Raw genomic sequence first — 8,672 nt, 5'->3', positions numbered from 1 at the left:
ACGACGTACAAAATCCTCTGTTCGATATCTCTCAGCTTCTTCCAGATCAAAGTAGACATTCCTCCCGAGTGCCGGATCTACCCCATTGAGTCTGAGGACGAGGATGAGGAGAACAGGCCTGCATCTCGGGACGCGGTGGGAACAGAGGAGATCATTTGCCCCTGGGAGAGTCTTACTCGACAGAACGGGACAGGATAATTGGCTGGATTCATACAGGTGCAACGCCACAGGACTTTTAGGGTGGAACATGTAACACAAATACCAAACAACATCAAGAACTGCAAGAATCTCTCAGTCTGGGACACCAAATGACAAAAACCCCTCAGCATCTGACTGCCTGCTGCTTTGAAAGGTTGTTGCAGAGATGTTCCATTGCTTACCCTGTTTTCTGTCAAACGCCATGACAAAAGTAGCTGTGAAACAGAAATGCTGGTGAAATTTTAAAAGGTAAATTTTTGTTTTCAAAACGAAGGTTTATTGGAGTTCAGTCGCCTGGTCCTTGAAAGAGGCATTTTGTAGGGAGGCTGCAGAAGTGGAGGTGGTCAAGATCAGTCCTAAACCGTGTCCACAATCTGAACACAAAGACCAAACAGTTTTCCAGACCCGGCCAGGTCTGTCTTTTGTCCCCAATCCTATTTCTGGTGTTCATGTACTGGATGCATGACTTAGTCTCGTCTTTGCTTGTTCAAGCCAGGACCTCCAAGTCAAGAGACAGCTCCTGTATGTCTAATCCATGGGTCTCAGTAAGAAAATGATGGATTAATCTTCCAGGGCAGAGTCTGTCTATTCCTCTAGAGGCGGATGGGAGTGTTACTCTTGTCTGTTGTGGTGAGAAAACAAAAATCTCCTTTTTTATTTAATAACCATTTACATTCCAATCTAAAGCAGTTTTAAAAATAAGGTAAGAAGCTTTGTCTTTAGGGAGGAGATTAGAGAAGAGCTGCACCTCCTCTACATTGAAAAAAAGAGTCTGTTGACGTGGTTTGGCTATCTGATTATGATTCTACCAGGACACCTCCCTTTGGCAACGTTTCAGCCATGTCCCACTGGGAGAAGACAATGGATGGATGCATTTTGCCTTTCAACAAAAGCAGAGCTAGGCAGCTCACATGGTTTAGGTCCACAAGACGTAAAAAGTCTGTCTAAAAGTGTTCCTTTAGTTACAGCCTTACCGTACAGGACTGATGTGAGCCCCAGCGGAGGTCAGGCTGGAGGATGGTTTTAACAAGAGTCACTCCAGATGGGGACAGCAGAGTTTACCAAAGTTCAAGCGCTTTCACAGCTTGAACTTTAGCTTTCATGCTGGAACCTTACTCTGCATCTCAAGATGAACTGAAGCCCAACAGAAGCCTTAAACCACATCTCAGTTTAACCTCGACACTTTCAATAAAGCAAGACAAAGACATCCAAGGTGTTATTTTCAGAATAGCAAGGATAAAGAAGTCAAAAGCATAGAGTACAAAGATAGACATACATTCACTGACATCGTTGTGGCTGTAAAGGAACATTAATTCAACAAGTAACTATGTCTGAAACCCTCGGCGGAGAATAACCAAAGCAGACGGAGACCTGTAGACTCTGCTTCCACATGCTTGTTCGGATGTTTCTATATACTTACTAATGTAGAGACGTTTTCTTGTTCTGCAAGATAGATTTAGAAGCCCCTGTCTATTAAATTATCTATTTTGTGAAAAAACAAACAAAAAAAACAAAAAAAAAACTGAGCCAAACCAGTTTGAGGTAAAGTGGGAGCACAAGGACAGCTTGTACAAAAAGATACACAAGCTGTCATATAAAAAGTTACACCCTCTTTTAATCCTAGGGTTATAAATAATCTGGTCTTCATCAGGTTTTAAAATGATAAATCTAACCTCAAGTGTATAAAAACAGACAACAGCTTCCATACTGCCACTATTTAATAAGCAAAGATCAAGTCTAAAACGGAGAAGCTGTGTGTGGAAAAATAAACAAACAGGAGTTCGATTTTCTCATTTGGTTATGGAGGAATTTTGGCCCATTTTTCTTTGCGACATTGACTTTGTTGTTTGACGTTTTCAGATGTTTGTATCTGCACAGGTTTCTTAGAATATCACCACATTATTCTGCCTTACTTCTCATCAACGATTCAGTTGTAGATTTGCTGGAATGTTAAGGATCATTTTTGACTTTTGATGGCCCAGTTTATTCTAAACTTCAGACAGGTCTAATCTTTGACTCTAGACTTATTTGGTTGGAGATGAGTTTGTGTTTGACTCAGTGGTTTTGAAGCGCACAACAGGTCTAGGCCCATATTATCACACTTCAACTATGCTTGAGAGTTTTTTTATGAGAATATTGTGCATTCTGGTTTACACAGGAGTTCATTGTATCCTCAATAGGGCCTTTCAGGTAATAGTTTCTACAAGAAAGGTTTGACCTGCAAACCCCTGTTTATGAATACTTTTGTCATTCATATAGCACAGGCTGATCTTGCAAGACAAACAGGTAGATGTTGTGTTCCAGAGCATGATGTTGGAGTTGTTGCTCAAATAATCACTTCTCCATCACCATGTATTTGATAGAAAATGAAATGAACATCTCTCACAAGATTGAGTTCTTCCACTATAGTGGAATTAGCTCCAAGTCTTTGATGTGCGATAGAATCCCTGTCTTCATCTTAGTGTTTAACTTTTAGACGAATCCCATTTGATTCAGGTGTATTCGAGAAGGGATGCATCTAGAAGTTGCAGGCGAGTAGCTCCTGTAAGTTGGACATGTCATGCTGCTTTTTTCATTCAACAATCTCAAGGAAGCTATAGATGTTCCCTTTTATTCTTGCTATTCTCTCATGAATTTTCACATTCAAAATTTTCACTGCGGCTTATATGGAGCTCTTAGGTTTTGGGCTCTTCTGGGTTTGACCAGCAACTTTTAAGATATATCTTAAAAGTTTTTTCCACTTGGGTGTAATCGCTCTCTCTTCAGAATGATGGAGTTCTTAATGTTTGGAAAAGGCTTTCTGACCCTTCCCAGACTGATGGACAGTCACTACGGATGTTTTTCTGCCTTGGCATCTGCATTGCAGAAACTCCTGCTTTTGTAGCAATTGTGGTAATCAGTAAATTTAATTGCATCTTGCTGACCCTTTTCCTTTTCACCTCCATGGACGCAGCAAAGGTGTACTTAGTTTTTCAAACACTGATTTCATTTTTGGATGCATTTGTTTCATAAATGACAATGCTGAATCTGGTGTGTCTTCTTACAACCCTAGATTTAAAAGAGGGTGCTCTTTCTTTTTACCCAGGAGGATGCAGGTTGTAGTTTTGTATTTGGCTCCACTGCTGTTTTGTACCCTCTGTGTAGCTGTTGTGTACCAAACACCAAACAGAACGAGATGTTTATGGTCTCTTCTTTTGGGGAGGGACAGCAGAACATGATCTAACTAACTGAATGTATTATCTTTATCATGTTTACAGATGCAAGAATGTGAAAAGTACCTTGAATTTGTTGTATCTGATATGTACATTCCATAGTTAGTGTCAAGTGCCTCAATAAAAAAAGTGTCTTTTCAACAGTTTGACATCTAATTTTTATTTTTTTTTCTGTCAGGGCTTCCCAGGTCCAATCCTCAAGAACTATTGTTTTGCAACATTTAGATGAATCCCAACGCACCTGAATGAAATGAATGTCTCATTATCAGGTGTCTGCATAGTTAAATGTCATGCAGCTGAGGAAATTCAGTCATTTGACTCAAGGTTTTGGAGAAAGAATGCAACTAAAGTTGCCGGATACCGGAATAAGGCATCCCTGTTTTATTTTGTTCCAACTATCATTGAGTTGTAATGATTATGTATTACCACTAGGTGGCAACATAGAGAAGAAAATAAACACATATTGTTGCAAACAAGGACAGTTCAGTTTATTCAATAAAACAGAATTATTTACAAAAATCAGTATAGTTTTTGGACATGTTCCACTTTTTTATTTACATTCTGCGAATTACCAAGATCTTCACCTTGCGCATCATTTTATTATACAGACAAAGAGATCCCAAATGTCTTAACCATTTTTTTTTTGTAAAAGTAACCTAATATCCAGACATACATAACTACGATCTTTACATATGCCTGTTTTTTGCGACCACATTACTTCTGCTGTTTCAGATGTCACCGACTGATGTGCAGAAAGAAGCACAGCATCACTGAGGTGACTGAACAAAGACTGGAGCAAAGCTTTGATCTGCCTCTGTTTTTCATGGCGTCTCTGAGCTCAACAATCTGATTGCTCCTTTTCAACACTCACGGTGGGACATTCACACAAAGTCCACTGATGCATTAGCCCAGCAAAGAGACAGAAAAACATCCAGGTGTTCAAGTGTTAAGAAGCATTTCTGGAGATGCATTCACGCCACACATTTTAAGTTGTAATATGAGGTAAAAAGAAGTATACATGCTTATAGGTAAATGTATTTGTTTATAATCTCTAAATTTATTTGAAATTATGCAAAAGGAAATAACAGAAAGGAATAATTTAAGGAATTAGTGGTAGAACAAATCATAAATCAACAAATTTCAGATTCATGGGAACAATTTGCAACAAGAACTAACAGCATTACCGTCAAATATATATTCATCAGTTGGCTCCAGTTTTTCATCCATCAAGTCCTGAGCTAAGTTGTCTGAAATCAAATTTTTATTCATTAATAAAATCTTAGAGTGCTGGAAAACACATTTGTAAGCAGTTAAAAGCGGTTTAATGTATTATTTGTATTTTGTTTACATTTATAGGCGCATATAGCAAGATCCACATCGCAACACAGTGGGAAAGGGACACATTGTCTTTAAAGTGGACTTCCTGCAGCCCAGACAAGCATCCAGCAGCATAGGAGTTGAACACATTACACTCTCCTCTGTCACTTTGAAGAAAATATTTAATATATTTAACCTCCCTGGCTCAAATACTTACATAAGAAGATTTAGAAAACATGTGGAACGCAATCCAACATTTCACCATCAACTATGAACTCTGTCGATACAGACATGATGTTCGCTCTGCGTGACCTTGCCCTGACATGATGAATGACCAAATCAGAGGTGTAATGAAACTCCAGACGTTCTCCTGCTGCTCCCCCGTGATTTTCATCTATATATGTGCGTGTGTGTGCGTGCGTGTGTGTGCGTGAGTGCCCAGAACCTCCATCAGACTCACAGGTGACCAAGTGTTTCTCCCCGAGACTCCAGTGTTTGACGGAGAACAGGTAATTATCAGTGACCTCCTGGCTTATAAAATTTAACAGCGTGAGAAAGTGATGTGAAAGGATGAGCGAGAAGCAACCTTGCAACTTTAACTTCATCTTGATGTCTCCTTACACCTTTTTTTCCCTGGATTCTTCCCTCAAGCCACCAAAGCTCTTCTTGGCCCCTTTTAATTCTGCCTCTGTGTCCCTGAGGACTTTGATCATTAAGTGAAAGTTGATGCAATTCTGCTGTAAACCTGCACCTTTCCAAATGATTTATATTCCTTAAACTTTTCCCAAATTTGTTAGGTTATAACCACTACCTTCAAAGCGGTCTTAATTCTTTAAAAGCCACTAAAGTTATTGGGGATTATTCTGAACTTTCTCAGTAGTTATGCTACTGTATGTTTGGGCCTCCAGATATCTTATAAACTACATTTCCTGAGTCTTTTCTATTAAGCCACATTTGTGCATTATTAGTGTAAACGCTGTAGCCATTCACAATTTTTTCCATACACTTTTTGCCAGTATACTACTTCCGCATACTTTGTGCTATTTCAACCATTCCACTTTTCCCATATTTGTCTCATTCAGGACATTACGACTATGTCTTTTGGTATTGATATCTTCAGTGGTTTATTAAATATTCAGCTTTTTGGGATCATCTTGGGCCCAATTGAAATGAATGGAACATCCCATAATTTATGAAAAATTCTGCTAAAAACTTTGTGCTCTTTCACATAACTGGCATTTTCAGTTAGAAATGCCATTCAAATTTTAAAATGTAGTCACATCCTTCAACTTCTTCACTTTATATAAGCTTTTATATCTTTTACAAATTTCATAAAATCTCTCTTCAAGTTTTTGCTTGCATTATGCTCAATCTTCAGAAAAAAAAAACATAAAACATTGGCCCACTACCTCTGAGGGTTCCCAAACTATCCTTAATTCAAAAACTTTGTGCAATTGGGATGCTCCTTTCAACCCTAATCCTAACCTACATGCCCCTTATTTCAGCATATGAACGGATTTACACTGTTCTAGATGAGCTAAAACTTTTTTCTTACTTTTTTTATTCTTCAACATATGATAAGCAGAAAGTTTTGCTTTGAACGAAGATTGCAATTTTTTTTGTGTTGCTTATTACGTTCCTTCTTTTTTTTTTTCACTCTGCATGAAGTATGCTACTGTAGGTCAAGATGCTGGTCCTAATCTAGAGGCTATCATTAGTAATTCAGCTAACTTTGGCTTTTTAACTCATTTTAGCTTATAATCTGTTGAGATCTTAAATTTTAGCATTGTAAACTTTGTTCTGCACAAATTTCTATCGTCTTTTTTGCATTGACTGAACATCTTCACTTCACTTCTACAGTTTTTCTATTTGCTTTTTTTAGGCTTTTGCTTTATCATGCTCCTTCTGCCTATTTTTTGCATTTCTGCAAGTCTGCTGCAGCTGACTTCAAATGCTTCACTTGAAATATTCAGTTTACAGCATTCAAACTGCATTTTCTGAAAATTGCAAGAAATGCAATTTTCCTACTGGCCTAATTTTTCTGTTCTCCTCTCTTTTCCCGTTGAGGTTACGCCTGGCCCTTCTTCCACTCATCTCCCTCAGAAATAAAAATTCCACCCCACAAAACTAAAGCAAATTCGAAACATGAACGAACGCACATAAACTCATGCAAGCCTATCGTTTGTCTCTTGAGGAACGATATTAATATCTGACACATTTCGAAATGTCAACTGAACTCAAACAAGGTGCACAAATACCTAATTTATTTATAGATCTGACACCTCTTATGTCTCTTCGGCTCTCAAGCTATTTCTGTTTTCAAAGAGTGTTTTTTCAGAGAGAGAGGGTGGATGAAGAGGGAGATGAAGACTGACAGACAGGTCAAATGCAGGGAAAGGTGTGTGGCTAAAGAGATCAGCCAGCAAAGCCCCTGAGAAGTTAGTATTTTAATCAACACTTGGGGAGGGGGGGGTGGGGGGAATCCTTTAAGACGATTCTTCCACTAGTGACACATGAGTGTGATCAAAGACTCGTGTTGAGTGATAAAAATACCCCAAATGTGGGCTAATCACAAATCTGCATTCAGGCCTGATGGCTGCTTTCTAATATGGGCTTGTGGGGTTTAGTTTCTCCTCCTTCTCGCGTCGGCTTCCTTTGTGTTTTCAGATTCTCTCTCTGTCTCTCTGTCCTCCTGTCTTAGTATTCACCTCCTGTCATGCAAATGTTAGTTCAATCTCTAGAGCTGTTTACTCATTGAGTGATGATTGCCTGTTCAAACATCTGTCCTCGGCCGTGTATGCACCACCACACACACGCACACGCGAATGCTTCCACACACAAATGCAAATGCTTTCTAGACATTGAGTGGCATCAGTCTCAATTTAAAGTCTAAATAAACCAGAAGGGTTTGCTCATTAAGTTATTTACATAACTCTAAAACAATTTACAGCAGAGCAGTGTGCTTGACATTTAGAGTGGGTGATTTGTGAATTGCACTTCTATTTATTCTGAGAGCATCCATACCTGTTGAACCCTTTCCGCATAAGCTTCTGAATGTTTCACTGAGAGCTGTTGGAGCCATAATCTGGAAGGAGAAAGTACAGGATTTGACTACACACCATGTGCGCTCATACGATTTCTGACAAAAGCAGCCAAACTAATAACCAAAAGAATATCCCAAGAGCCGAGGAGCAGTCACAGAGGGCTTCAGAAAGACCTTGAAAAATAAAGTCGAGCTTCTCCTGTGAAAACAACACACGCTGCTTTCATCTGCACTGGTCTCAACACACATGCAATGCTGACCTCGTACAACTTAAGGAAACGTGAATGGAGAAATGTACCTTAATAAAAACGGGAAGACGAAAAAAAAGTGTGGGTGTCCAAACAAGGCAGTAGTCTCCAACACAAAGCCAGTGAAGTGCTAAACTTTTAGTTTCAGAGAAAAAAGAAAGAAAAAACTTGGATTTCTAGAAAGAAAGTAAAATTACTAATATGTCCCAGTCAATCAACTGACTTGCATCTAACTCCAAATCTATTAAAAGATCTGAAGATCAGAGTGCACCAAGAGCTCCAGTACCTTCTAGACATTAAGAAGGTTTTTGTAGAAGAATGAGTCAAAATCACATCTGAGTAAGTCGTGTGACAAGTTTCTCAATACATGAGATCTTTTAATACTGTCACTAATAAAGGTGCAAACTCGAGTTAAATGGCTAAAATTAGAGTCAAACTCCCACATAATGTCTTTAGACCAACTTGGACTTTCAGACCAATGACTTGAGACTTCACTTTGACTTGAACCCTTTTATTTGAAAAGCCCTGATATGTTACACCAGATAGAAAGTGTGTTTCTGGGCTTGTAACAATGTCACCATATCTGTCCTGCAATCCAGCTCGCTTCCTTCACCCTTTGGCCATTTTTCAATATTTCCTTATTTTGTTACTTTA

This window comes from Poecilia mexicana, unplaced genomic scaffold (genome assembly GCF_051168715.1).
Source record: "Poecilia mexicana isolate PSO_F unplaced genomic scaffold, ASM5116871v1 scaffold_19, whole genome shotgun sequence".
In the NCBI taxonomy this organism is placed as follows: Eukaryota; Metazoa; Chordata; class Actinopteri; order Cyprinodontiformes; family Poeciliidae; genus Poecilia; species Poecilia mexicana.
Note: the sequence above shows the minus strand (reverse complement) of the source record.